The following is a 14,583-nucleotide window of genomic DNA, read 5'->3' as shown; positions in this document are numbered from 1 at the left end:
CATACAATAAAAACCCATGGTTAGAAAAACATAAAAAGTCAGGAAACCCAACTATCTTATTCAGCATACTGTGCTATTTATCCTCATAATTCTTTAAACACACCATGTGAAGAAAAGGCTTTTTTAAAAAAAAGTCATTTGAGCTGGGAGGAGGGAGACACAGGGAAAGGGATGGAGGACATCTGTAATACTGTCAACAATTTTTTTAAAAAAATCATTCTGTGAGTTATTCAGATCAAGACAACAGGAATACTTACAAAGCAATCACCAAGCAGACAAGAACCCTAAAGTTGTCAGTATCATCTGGAACTATAAATAGCAAGTTTCTCTTCATTATATTCTCATTTTCTTCACAGAAAGAAATAAGATTGTGAGTAGCCAATTAAGTGAAAGAATGTCTCCTAGGCCTAAACACTACCACTGATACCACTTTAGAGCCTACAAATCAAGTGTATTGATCTGAATTGACAGGAATAGCTAGAATAAAAATATATATTTCCAGTTTCTTAAAAGAAAAGGATTGGTTTATAAGTAGGTTTCTACTGCTAACCTGTAACATGTTACTATTCTGAAGAGCTTCTAAACCAGCCGTGGGCAAACTACGGCCCGCGGGCAAATGAATAAAACTATTGAAAAAAAAGAACCGTACCCTTTTATGTAATGATGTTTACTTTGAATTTATATTAGTTCACACAAACACTCCATCCATGCTTTTGTTCTGGCCCTCCTGTCCAGTTTAAGAACCCATTGTGGCCCTCAAGTCAAAAAGTTTGTCCACCCCTGTTCTAAACGCACCAGCTGATTTTTGGTTTTAACCTACAGTAGGCTGAGGTGAGAATGGCTTAAAATAGGAAAAATAAATCTTTTTGGATTGATGAAAACGTTCTAAAACTGGACTGTGGGAATAGTTGCACAATACTGTAAATTTACTAAAAATCAAGGAATTATACACTCAAAAAGAAATCCTCCCTCAAAAATTTCTAATTAATATGGTGACCAGAATGCTCAGCTCCTTCCTTACACTGCCTTGACATGACAATAACACCAGTATTTAGATCTATTGTTATGCAAATCTGCATGTGTTACTTGAATTGAACTCCAAATCCAGTAATTTTAGCATTTTGGGGCCTCCTGGTACCTAATTACATTATAGTCCTCTTTACTAAACAAAAGTAGTTTGTTTATTTGACACCACAGCACACAACTTTATCTAAAACACTTTAAGAAATGCCCTGTGCTGGTCGGTCGGTGTGGCTTAATTGGTTGGAGTGTGGTCCAATACTCCAAAAGGCGTCAGGTTCAGGGCACATACACAGGGTTCCATGCCCCGTCAGGGCACATGCAGAAAGCAACAATCACAGAGATGTTTCTCTCTGTCTCCCTTTCTCTCTCTAAAATCAGTAAATAAAATAAAATAAAAGCCTTACTAAAATTACATGCAAAAACAAGATGTATAAAGCAGAATAAAAGTTTGGATAACTAACACAATGAATAAACTTAAAAGCATTCTATTTTTAAAGATCAAAGTATTCAAATCTTAGCTACTCCGGTTCTGATTATTTTTATGTTTAAAACAGTCCCCGAACTACAGATCTGGAAGAAAATTCAAGTATCACTGTAAAATGTGATACAAGTTCATTAAAATTGAATATATATACTACGGTGCTGGAACCAGGAAAGACAAATGTACATAAATGGCCATAACACCTCAAACTCCAAAAACAGAATCTGAATGCTTAGGTTCATATCCCAAACCCAGAATTGGGAACCTGTATAACACTGAGCAAGATACTTAACCTCTCTGCTTCAACTTGCTCATATGCAGAAAAAGGGTAACAGTAGCCATCCTTAAAAGGTTGTTGTGAGAACTAATAATGAATACAGTATTTCTATATATGTAGCACAGAAAATTTTCAATAAATTTTATTAGTATTATTTTAAAAAATTATCTAGAGCAGCCCTAGCTGGTTTGGCTTAGTGGATAGAGCATTGGGCTATGGACTGGAAGATCCGGGTTCGATTACCGTCAAGGGCACATGCTCCAGTTGTGGGCTCAATCCCCGGTAGGGGGTGTGCAGGATGCAGCTGATAAATGATACTTGTTCATCATTGATGTTTCTATCTCTCCCTCTTCCTTCCTCTCTGAAATCAATAAAAATATGTTTTTAAAAAAATTATCCAGAGCAGTCCTTCACAATCTTCAATATACATTCAAGCTGCCTGGGAAATTAGTTAAAATGAGATTCTGTTATTCGGGAAGATTTGGGTAGGTCCTAAAAGTTGCATTTTTTTGTTGTTGTTAATCCTCACCTGAGTTATTTTTCATTGATTTTTAGAGAGAGTGGAAGGGAGGAGGAGAGAGACAGAGAGAGAGACATCAATGTGAGAGAGACACATTGATTGGTGGCCTCCTAATCTGGAGCCCTGACTCGAGGCAGGGATCAGGGATCAAGCCTGCAATGGAGATACGAGGTATGTGCCCTTGACAAGAACCCAGGACCCTTCAGTCCGCCAGCTGATGCTCTGTCCACTGAGGCAAACCACCTAGGGCTGAGATCTGCATTTCTAGTAAATGCCCAGAGAGTTACCAGGAAGGGCACTTTTGAGTTACTAGACGGTTCTCAAACTTCAGCACACATCAGAATCATTTAGAGGGCTAGTTTAAAATATAGATTTCTGGGTTCCATCTGAGTTGGAGAGAATTTGTATTTGTAACAAGTTCCCAAGTAATGCTATGCTGCTATTCCCAGGCTCATTTTATAAGTATTTACATATTTTTAAAAAATATTTTTCATTGATTTTAGAGAGGAAGAGACAGAAACATCAATGATGAGAGAGAATCATTGATTGAGCTCCCTCCTGCATGCCCCACACTGGGGATTGAGCCCGCAACCTGGGCATGTGCCCAGACTGGTGACCTCCTGGTTCATAGGTTGACGCTCAACCACTGAGTGAAAGTCCGCTGGACCCAGGCTCATTTTTTTTTTTTTTAAGATTTTTAAAACTGATTTTTAGAGAGAGAGGGAGAGGAAAAGAAACATTTATTCAAGAGTGGAACATCAATCAGGTGCTTCCTGCATGCCCCCCACTAGGGATGGAGACTGAAATCCTGGCATGTGCCCTGACCAGGAATGGAACTGGCAACCTTTCAGGCCAGAACCCATATTTTGAGAACAACTGCTCTTAAGTTCTCAGTTAGGATGTACATCAGAATCAGTTCTGAGGTGTTTGTGTTTCTTTGATTAAATATAGGTGCCCTGACTATACCCTCGTATTAGTTCTCAAAGTGTGGTCTCATAACCTACTAGATCTGAAACTCTAGGGGTGGCGCCCAGCCATCCATTATTTTTAAGAAACAAAAACAAATAAACCTTCCAGGTGATTATGATGCACGTTAAAGTTTGAGAACCAATGCTGTATAGTTACATATAAATCAGAATTTCTTTGGTGAAATTTTGCTAACTACAGAAAGAGAAGTATCTACCTATATATATGTGGCTTAGGTCCAACTGGAAAATATCCTGACTCATTAGCCAAGTAAAAACAGCATTTATTCAAATCTAGTGGAAACTCCATAACCATTACCTAAGTCAGTGGTCGGCAAACTCATTAGTCAACAGAGCCAAATATCAACAGTACAACGATTGAACTTTCTTTTGAGAGCCAAATTTTTTAACTTAAACTATATAGGTAGGTACATTGTTATTAACTTAATTAGGGTACTCCTAAGCTGGCCTTTGCTAAAAACATCCTCAATCTGATTGACGTACATTCGCTAAGGTCAACCCCTTCCAACTCTCCCATCCACACTCGTCTTGTATACTTGTTTCGTCTATCTCCTTTCCGAAAACCGACTTCTGCGCATGGGCCAAGAAGTTTCAATCGCACTGTACCTGCGCGCCCGCACGTGGTATTTTGTGGAAGAGCCACACTCAAGGGGCCTAAGAGCCGCATGTGGCTCCTAAGCCGAGGTTTGCCGACCACTGACCTAAGTCAATTATTTTCTACCTCATTCTTCATGAGATAATGTTCTACTATAACAGGATGTCCCTCCCAAAGTCAGACATTTAAAAATCTCCAAGCCAAAAAAACCCGTAACTTCTTAAAGAAATGTTAGTCAAAACGTTTGCTTAAATTTCCATGAAAGCTCAGCAAATACAAGATCACTAGAGTCTGAAATGTAAGTAGGTGTTAATCTTAAATTATTCTGAAACAAAATAGCTAATTCCAACAACTATAAGCTATTTATAATATTCTGGCTCTAAAGTAACAACTGACAGTAATCAAAATTTATTTATAAAGGAAATTAAGTGTATCTTCCAAGCTAATCATGAGACTTATCTGAAAGAAAAATTATGTGCATGAACACAGTAATAAATCTTTTACTATGCCTTTCTTTAAAATTAAGAAAGTAAAATGGGAGGCATAGAAAATACAAAGGGAGGATTTCTGATAAGAAAATTGCACTTACACATGAAATCAGTCTGAAAGGGAATACTAAGTAAAGTCTCTCAGCTGATTCTCAACTTTTTAGTTAGCCTACAATTTGATTTTATAATCTGCATGCCACAATTCTGTACTGTTCATAAATATAAAATAAGTATTTTAAAAGTAAAATGGCTTAAACTTAAACTGGGATTTTTTTCTTGGGGATAAATAATACAGGATATACCAGAGGGTTTCTGTCAAATTAGAATGGAAATGAGTAATTGCTTGAAAGGAATTCAAAGAATGAAAAGAAAGCTGCCAAGTCATAGGATAAAAGTCCAAAAAGCCATTAGCTCATCAGGAATGCTGTACTAAAGTATTCAAAACAAAAAATTTAAGTGGAAAAATAAAATAAAAGCTGAGGGGCTGTTGTAGGCCACCAATGACATTAACACACAAACAGGTCTACCACACAATCTGAAAGCAAAGGCTTTTCTTTGGTGACCAACCCCTTCCCTTCCAGGGAGTTCTTGAAAACTGAATGTCAGGAGAAAAAAGTTTAATTCAAAGTGCTGTAATCTCCAGGTATAAATATTGAGTCCTAGGATTTCTCAGGTTACTCATATCAAAACAGAATAAAGAAGCAGTAATGTTTATAAAAAAAATTAAAGTTCAAAAGCACACAAAATTATTCTATGGTACCAGACATCAAAATAGTGGTTTCTCATGGGGGAAAGGGGAGTTTTCATGACCAGAATAGGGCTCAAGACAGTTTCTGGGCTTTGTATAATGTTCAACTCCTTACAGGTGTGTTCACATAGTGAAAATTCACTGAACTGTAGACTTATGGGAACTTTCTGTGTGTATTATATTTTAATCACATTTATTTATTTTTTTTAAGCAGGGAGGGGGGAAAAGGAAATTTCTCCCTCAGGAAATAAAACATTACTGCAAAAACATTTTAAAATTCTATTCAGTGGAGAGAGTTAAGATTAAGAATTAGAGGTCTAGGAGGGCAGTAGAGAGTTAATATAGAGAAGTATTCAAGTTCTTCAAAGGATATCAGTAGGTAAATCTCACACACACACACACACACACACACACACCTTTTTCAGGAGGAAGATACCTCTATAATACAGCCAAGCCAAATAGAGCATTATCTCACTTTTCTTATGAAATACATTAATCTGCATACTAATGGGAAATGTATTTTAAAAAATGCTGATCTGTTTCCCTTAAACTTCTGAACAATTAAAAAAAAACTAGTAAAGAGGATAAATAAGAGCCAGAAGTTTGCACCTGCTATTTCCTAGACCATTTCTGTGCCATTTCACAAATCAACTCATCCCTTTATGGGGTAGCTGAATTCCAGTAGAAATAAAAGGTATAGATTATGTTCCAATCCCTTTAAATCTCATGCCAAACCAAAGTAGAAGAAAATTTCATCACATCAAGCTCTTCACCTGCAATTCTCTTTACGTGACCCCAAACACAAGACACCCATCTTTTCCCAAATATTTACTATGGTTTCTCACTTAAATTTAATCTGATTTTTCTTCCTAGCATTAATGCAATCACACTAATGTGTAAACAGCAGAAAATGTTAAAATAGCAGCTTTGGAGCCTTCAGTTTTAAAATGTAAATAAATACATCTTTTCAGAATGATTATTTTAAGATCTTGAATAATTATTTCATAAAAGAAAAAAAAGACCACTCCTTTCTAAACAATAAGAACTTTCAATATTAAAAATGCCCTCCTTGACATGGATGTCCTCACTGAGAGTCATCTAAAATTCTATTATTCATTAAATTACAGTAAATGCACCACACTGTTCCTAACAGCTGAAGAAAGATACTGTGATTCTATAACTTGAGTCCTAGAACTACCAATTAGCACTGTGTCATTAAATATATTAGAAGCATATGATGTCAACTTGTCTATTACTGTATTTAGTAAAGGAAATACCTTAAGCACACATCCTAAATTGCTGATCTTAGCATTTTATTTCTCTAATTCCACAAAAATCTACCAAAGTAGTTTTTCTCTTTATAGCCTCTAGTACTGAACTCTTAAAGTAGTTTCATATTTTGTCTGTTCAAGAAAGGAGAAACTGCTTCACTGAATTCTACTTAATTCTGGAGTATGGAAAACGAATTATTTAAAAAATTTTGGCTAATAAGAAAAGAAATTATAAAACATTGTTTTGTACAGAATGAGCTTTATTATCCTCAATTTATAAAGTGCTCTTAAAAATCAATCAGAAAGGAAACAATAAAGAGACCAGAGCAAATTATATTAAACATGTCAAATAATCATGTAAAAAACAGTTAATATTTTTATAGTTTCAAATAAAAACAAACAGTACTAACTATAAACATTTAAAATGTAAAAATGAAACAAAGCAATGAAAACATAAAGGATTACTTAATAGAGTTAAGACAATTATCAATTTGGAGGAAAAACATTCAGATTCTCACTTCACACCAATGCCAAATGAGGTTAAAAACTTAAATTTATTTAAATCTAACTTAGAATAACTAAAGAAACAGCATTAAATCATTTTTTTAATTACATTTCTGAAGGAGGAATTTCATAAGTTAGTAGTAGTACAAAATTAGGTCAAAAGGTATGTTTACATTAATTTTTAAATTATTTATCTTAAAACTTCACAAAATGAATACATCTATTAACCACCAAGTAATGTTTCACCTCAGTAGTAACCTAAGAAAAAAAGTGGTATGACTTACACCCTATTAAGTTTTTATAAATAATATTTATTGTTGGGTACAGAGCAACAGCCACTTTACTATAAACATAAATTGATACTTTTTATAAATATTACAATTAGTTGTAAGAGCCTTTAAAATGTGAGCTAAAAATCATTTCTGGCAATATACTAGACAGCAATACTTATATAGAAAACATGTATAAACATCCTTCACAGTGTTATTTATATATGCAAAATGTTAGAACAGGAGAAATGATTCATCTACACATGGAACATCATACAGCCATTTATTATAATAATTATGAAGACTGATTGTGAAAATGGGAAAATGTTACCCAACATTAGGTTAAAAAACTAGGCATGAAATTAAATGTTTTATCTATAATAATTTAAGACATATATATTTGAAATACTGGAAGAAGCCTATCAAAATGTTAATATAGTTCTATCATTTCCCAAGCTTTAAAATTCTCAAACCAGCTATTAAAATCATTAAAACACACACCCTTTATAGCTAAATCAAACACTACCTACCATCATTCTACCAAAGAGGCATGAGGTTTAAGTTAACATTTTAAAAGAAACTAAGAAGGTAAGCCAGTGGTTCTCAACCTGTGGGTCGCGACCCCTTTGGGGGTCGAACGACCCTTTCACAGGGGTCGCCTAAGACCATCGGAAAACACATATAAAATTACATATTGTTTTTGTGATTATTCACTATGCTTTAATTATGTTCAATTTGTAACAATGAAAATACATCCTGCATATCAGATATTTACATTACGATTCACAACAATAGCAAAATTACAGTTATGAAGTAGCAACGAAAATAATTTTATGGTTGGGGGTCACCACAACATGAGGAACTGTATTAAAGGGTCAAGGCATTAGGAAGGTTGAGAAACACTGAGGTAAGCAAAGTAACAATATGAAACATTTCTCATCTTGGTACACTCAGTGTGCTGAGGATAAAGACTCAATATCTGGGCTCAAAACTATGTAACTGAATAATGCAGAAAGGACATTTACTAATTCTAATCTTTTTTGAAAATTCCTTCAACAAACGTTCTATAGAACAAATGTTCTTTAGACAATTGGTTAATTACTATTAGCATCAAATATTAAATACTATTAAATAGAACCTTATTTGAAAGATAATCCCTTGAAATATTAACTAAGGAAATAAGTAGACAGAGGCAATAAAATTAAAGAAAATTCCATACACAACAGCACCATTTTTATTTGGTATCATCAGATGAGTTCTGTAAATGAATTTCTTAGGAAACTGAAATGCATTAACAAAGCTCTGAAAAAGGTTACTCTTATAACAATCTTTTTAAAAGACACCAATTTCTTATTTCCTTAAACACAGTGCATGGAATAAAGGTTTATTTACGATTGATGTTACCACTATGACACATCACGTACTATATACATCTCTACAATATAAGATTCATTAAGAAATTAATGATTTTAAGACTGTCTCCAGGTAGTGGCCTTAAAATACTATTAACTTCTATAGTTCCATCTTCTTTTTAATAGCTCTTCTTCCTTCTCCCTTGAAATGAGATGACAGACAGTTCAGCTTGTCAGTGTGCCTAACTCCAATGGCCAATTCTGTGGATAACCTGTGAGCTAAAAAAATCAGATAACCAACCCTGTTAGGGCTGCAAACTTTAAAGTCATTTACTGCAACTAGCAGCGTCTGAATAAAGTCCATAGGTTTATTTTACTTGGTTAGTTATTTTGAAGGCTGAAGATCCCTGTTTATAGTAGCTGTCATCACTAGCACTCAAAATGTCCTTAAATTACTAACAAATATACTGGAATTCCAAAAAAGTGATAAATAATAAAATACACAGTTTAAGTCACCTCAGGGAAAGTTACTCAACTCACTTGTCTCGGACAAGGCAAAATTACCTACATAAATTAGAAAGAACAGCTAAAAAGAAAAACAGAAAGAGGTGAGAAGAATAAGTTTGAATAAAATAGCAAAGTCCATATTGCATGGTTTTAGAAGTAGAGGCTTAGGAATTTGAGAAATATTTACTGATACTGTTTTTTAACGTATAATTACAGTGCTTATCAAGGTATTAACTACAGAAATTTGCACCACAACGTGTAACACATCTAGATTAAATGCTACTATAAAAGTCAAAAAGTCTTCTAGCAAATATTCTTTGTAGCTTAATACAGACTGAATTTTCATATGAAATTAGATAGATTTTTTAAAGCACGTACCTGCAAGGTACTTTTTTAAAAATGTTTTTATTTTGATCTTAACTCAAATAAACTTTTATAAAAATTCAAAAAAAGTTTTCATTTTTATTGATTTTAAAGAGATCAAAGGAGAGGGAGAGAGAAAAGAGAGAAATAGCAATGAGAGAGGGAGAGAGAGAGAGAGAGAGAGAGAGAGAGAGAGAGAGAGAGAGAGAGAGAGAGAGAGAGAGAGAGAGAAAGAGAGAGTGATTTGATTGCCTCCCTTAAACACTCCAACAGGAAATAAACCCACAACCTGGGCTAGTGCCCTGACAGGAATCCAACCCGCAACCCCTTGGTACACAGGACAACGCTCAACCAACTGAGCACACCAGCCAGGGCTGCAATGTACTTTTACTGAAGTTTCTGGTCAATATGTAATCTCTCTTGAACACTGAAATCTCTCTTGGACACTGATTCAAAAGGTAAGAAATAAAACTTATAGTATTGGTATAATTACTAGGTAACATAGGCATTACAATGTATAGTTTACAATGTTACAGGTCTATAGAAATTAACATTGTGTTAGACCTTGGGGAAAAAAACCTAAGTGAGGACAAATCAGTATTATATTATCAGTTATCCATTTTCTCTAATACTGAAGCTCATTAGCTGTCATAGATCACTTCTATAGCAGTAATAATTGACAAAAAGGAAAATAAAATGTCTTGGTTAAGTTTTATTCGAGCACATTCAAATCATATAAGTTAGATTTCTCCTGCTCCTTGGATTTTCTCAGCATATTTCTTCCCAGTACTAGATAATTTAGTCTGTACCAGTCTACAAGACTGGTAATTCCCAACACCCACTACAAAAAGCAGTTTATAAAACAAAGTTGTTGGCATAAGGAACATACATTATTGTGAAGATCGGATGCACAGGAGAACTACCAAAGACCCAATTACTAGGCAAAACTTTGTAGATGCCTTTGCAAAGGCCATTATAGTTGTGACCTTTGAATCCATTGTAATTTTCACAATTTCCTACTTTTATTTTTGTATTGATTTTTAGAGAGAAAGAGGAAGGGGGAGGAGGATAGAGGGAAAGTGTGGGGAAGGGAAAGGAGAGAGGAAGGGAGGTAACTCCCGGGAGGGAAGATGGGAAGGGAGATAGGGAGGGAAACAGATTTATCGCTCCTCTTATGTATGCATTCATTGATTGATTCTTGCATGTGGCCTGACCAGAGATCGAACCCAAAACACTGGGAGTATGGCAGGCAGCTCTAACTGAGCAACCTGGCCAAGGGCAACAATTTCCTTTTAAAAATAATAAAATTTATTCAATAAATGTTATTTAACAAGAGGGCTATACACCTAAGTATAACTTCAATTAAATATCAACCTCAGTTGCTGACTTTTTATGACAGGTGATAGCTATCAGGCAATTTGGGGGGAGGATTGAAAATTGTCTTCAAAATTATTTAAGAGAAAAAAATTACCTCAAATAGTGATTCCAAATTCTGGTCAATCCAGCTTGCCCTGCAACAACCAACATGAGCCTGTCTATTCTTGGAGCATGGCTCTGTCAACCTTCTACCATCCTCTTTACTCTGCAACTTCTCCAATTCCATTTCAGTATCAACCTATACATTCCCATATCTCCTTTCCCTTTTTCCCACATCACATCTCTCTCAAATATAACTTTTATTAACTATAACCAATATGCCTGAATTATTACAATTGAAAAACCACACTACCCAAGAACAAGACTTTTCTTTTTATGTGACAGGTCTAATAAATAATAATGCTGGTAAATTTGGGAGGAAAAATACAAAAAAAAAACAACAATGGCAAAATGCTGTTTAGCAACTTTTAATTATATGTATATTTATACTACCTACTGATATAGCAACCATTCTTCTGTTAAGCTCACTCACTATATTTCACTGTCAGAACAATTACTTTGAGCTGATAACTTCTACTAGTAAAACTTGTAGAAAACTATACAGATACTTTCCTTATAGTTTATAAAATATAAACATATGCATGTAAGGGTAAGTATATAATTCAAATATTAAGTATAAAAATAAAGATCCCAAGTCATAAAATATTTTTCCTTAAGTCCTATTTTACATAAACTTTATTTTTACAAAGCTCCTAGGATACTAAATCTTTAGCACAAAAAATAATGCTATCATTCAAGATACTTTCACAAAATTACACCACCCAAAAATCTGTACAAACAAAAAATGTATTTTTTAAAGCAAGAATGCATGAGTCAAGACAATAGGCATATATCACTAAATAAAAGTTGAGTAGGAAAAATTGTACTGATTGCTAATGTTGTAATAGTGTATCTTAAAACAACACCTCTCCGTTTCCTTAAGAAAACAAACTAATACACGGAAAATAGCTGAAATAATGGCCCAACTATCGCTAAGAGTGGTCACAGATTTAGGACTGGGGAAGGCAATTTGGTAGAGTGTAACAGGGAGCCTCCTCTGTATGAAGTGTAGACGCAAATAACACTTTTGTAGCTTAAAAAATATATACGAATGGATTACCTAGTTATCTGCTTCGTTTTGTAATTAACTCCCCATTGAGAATACTAAAAAAATCCAAAGAATGCGCAAGAATATGAAAAAAAGTCTACTGTAATTCATTTTTGATAAGCCAGTCGAGTTGGGAGAAAAATTAATTTGATGACTAACTCATTGAAGAAAAATTGAACTCAAACTCTGATAACCAAGTTTATGAAAAGGAGTTAATTAAAAACTTGACTTAAAACATTCCACTATAACTTTAAATATGTAACCTAAAACAACCATCCCTGAACATCAAAGATGGCAACCTCGTAACACAGTAATCAAAATCTTATCGGTAATGATGAGTCAATAGGCACATACGTACAAAAGATGAAAAGAACAATTTTATTCTGATATCAGGCACTGTCAGAGACATAAAGGGTCTCTCCATAAACTGCCAAAAGTTATTGTAAACACAAAAGTAAGAATGATCAATGCCCAAATAAACAGGAGTAAGTGATGCCCAGAAGGAAGAAATGAAAGGCGCTCTGTTTTTAGCGCCTGAGAACGGCCAGTGGAGAAAGGTACCGCAGCAGGAACAAGCGACAGAATGGTTAACAGGACTGGAATTCTTTAGAAAATGGCAACAAGGAGCAAAACTAACAAGAACGTTTTGAAAGTAAGAGTAACAGTATCCAATGGAATCATCACGTCTGCACGAGCACGGCTCCAGACTTGCAGCGAGTTGGGACGGGGGTGGAACTATGACTGCGCGGGGCAGAGGGTGCCCGGGTGCGGGACGCACAGTGCAGGTGGCGGAGCGCCCGCAGGGGGGTGAGGAGAAGACCGTCCCGCCTCAATGGGGTCAAGGTATTCCCTGCCAGACTAGAGGAAGCTGACACAGCACGTCTCCCAACACCAAGAGGCACTCGCTCCCGGCCCCTCCCTAACAACTTGCCTTATAGAAAGAGTTGCAGGTCCCAGGCCCCGGGAACCCAGGGCTCCGCCATCCAGGGCAACTGCTCTGCCAACAAGGTCCCGCGAGAATCGAGAGATCTCGCGATACAAACCCACTAGCATCTCGCGAGTTTCCAAGAACATGGCGGTACAGGAAAATCTGTAGTTCGACCGTGAAAAAGTGTTTCCTGAACCGGCTGAAGAATGTTGTGTACAACAGAGAAAGGGCAGGAAGTCTTATCCGCCTTACATTTCTCACCCTACTTCCTCTAGTATAAAAGATAAGTAGCAAACAACCCTAAAATCCCTAAATGACCAGTTATACTACAGACACAGCATCCCTCCACCTCAGCCCGCCTGTCACGTGGAAGCCGATGCTCAGCGTGCCCGTCACGTGGGCCGCTACGGAGCGCGCGCGCGCGCGCCCGCCGCCCTCCCCGGCTCCCTTTCGCCCGCGCACACGTGCGCGCGCACCCCCGCCCCACGTGGGGGCTTCGCCGCCGCCGCCTCCAGACCACCCCCTCCCGGCGCTCTACTCCAAATCCGGGTCCCGAGCCGAATGTACCCGGAGTTCCCTCTTCCTCTCCCATTTCCCCTCCGCCGCGTCTGGCCCTCACCACGTGCCCCGAGCGCCTCTCACCTTCCTCGCGGAGCAGGTCTCCGCGGGCCACTCGGGGAGGTGCCGCCGCCGTGGCCGCTCTCCACCCCCACCACACCACTAGCTCGGGTGGCCGCCGCCGCAGGAAGCTCGACGGCGGGGCCGCGGCGCTTCCAGGTGGGTCCCCGCCTCCCGCTCTTGCCACTTCCCGCAGTACCAGCGGCTCCTTCCGGTCCCCTCCTCTCTCCTCGTCGCTGGGACGGGCTGGCGGCGGTGGCTGCAGGCGCGCTCACTACACCGCCTGCTGGTAACTGCAGCCGACGCAGCGCCCGCGGGCGGGGGTCCGCCGAGGCCCACCCCCGCGATCCGCCCCGGCCCCGTCCCGGGGGCGAGGGCTGGTCTGAGAGCAGGACCCAGTCCATGCCTTGCGGGAGTCTCCCGTGGCCCTACCCAGGTAGGAAAGGCGTCTCCGTAGCTGCACTCTTGGAAATCGGCTTCATCCGGCCCCGTGTGGCCTGGAGAGAGTTGCACACCTTAGCTCCCTTAGAGGTGGTCTCAGGCTAGCAAATACCGATGGATATTGCACGTGCTCCTGCCTAGCTCATCCCCACCCCAGATCGGTCCCCTCACTCTCCCCTCTGGCTCTCCGCCTGTTCCTACAACACGCAGGCTCAGTCCGCTTCAGGACTGCGCTTGCCCTTCCCTGGGGCAAGAACACGTCCTCCAGCTTTCCTTTCACTCCTGGATGTTCAGTGCATAGTTCTAGCCCCTTCTCAAGGGTCAACATCTGAGACTTCCCCGACCGCAAGAGTACACTTGCGCCATTTCCTCGTGAGTTATAACTTGGAGACCTTATGAGTCCATGACCTGCCACCAAGAAAGTGAGAGAGATCCTTCCAGCCAAGGACTTTTAACTTTTGCTCATTGCTTTATCCCAGACCTTTGTGTGTCACAAAACAGTGTTCAGTCATCAGTCTATTAAAACTGTGGACGAAAGGGGCCACATGCTGACCTGACGAGCTCAGGGAGGCCTGCATGGCAGTCTTGCAAACTCAGAGGCCTAAAGTAACCACAAAGGATGGTCTGAAATTACACTTTAAAAGCAGTTATGTCCTAGGCCAGTATGTTCACTGACAAGGTCAACCTT

General features: G+C 38.1%; 1 protein-coding gene across 7 annotated transcripts in view; it reads right to left on the bottom strand.

Moving 5' to 3' along the window:
* The window catches only part of ZZZ3 (zinc finger ZZ-type containing 3), a 125,729-nt gene extending 112,113 nt beyond the window's left edge, over positions 1–13,616 (bottom strand). For all 7 annotated transcript variants that reach the window (XM_059689143.1, XM_059689146.1, XM_059689145.1 and 4 more), the window contains exon 1: positions 13,479–13,616. The gene's annotated coding sequence lies outside the window, so the exon portion shown is untranslated. The remainder of the gene's footprint in view (positions 1–13,478) is intronic.
* Between the last annotated feature and the right edge of the window lie 967 nt (positions 13,617–14,583).

This window comes from Myotis daubentonii, chromosome 3 (genome assembly GCF_963259705.1).
Source record: "Myotis daubentonii chromosome 3, mMyoDau2.1, whole genome shotgun sequence".
NCBI lineage: Eukaryota > Metazoa > Chordata > Mammalia > Chiroptera > Vespertilionidae > Myotis > Myotis daubentonii.
Note: the sequence above shows the minus strand (reverse complement) of the source record. Positions and strands in the feature narration are given on the sequence as shown.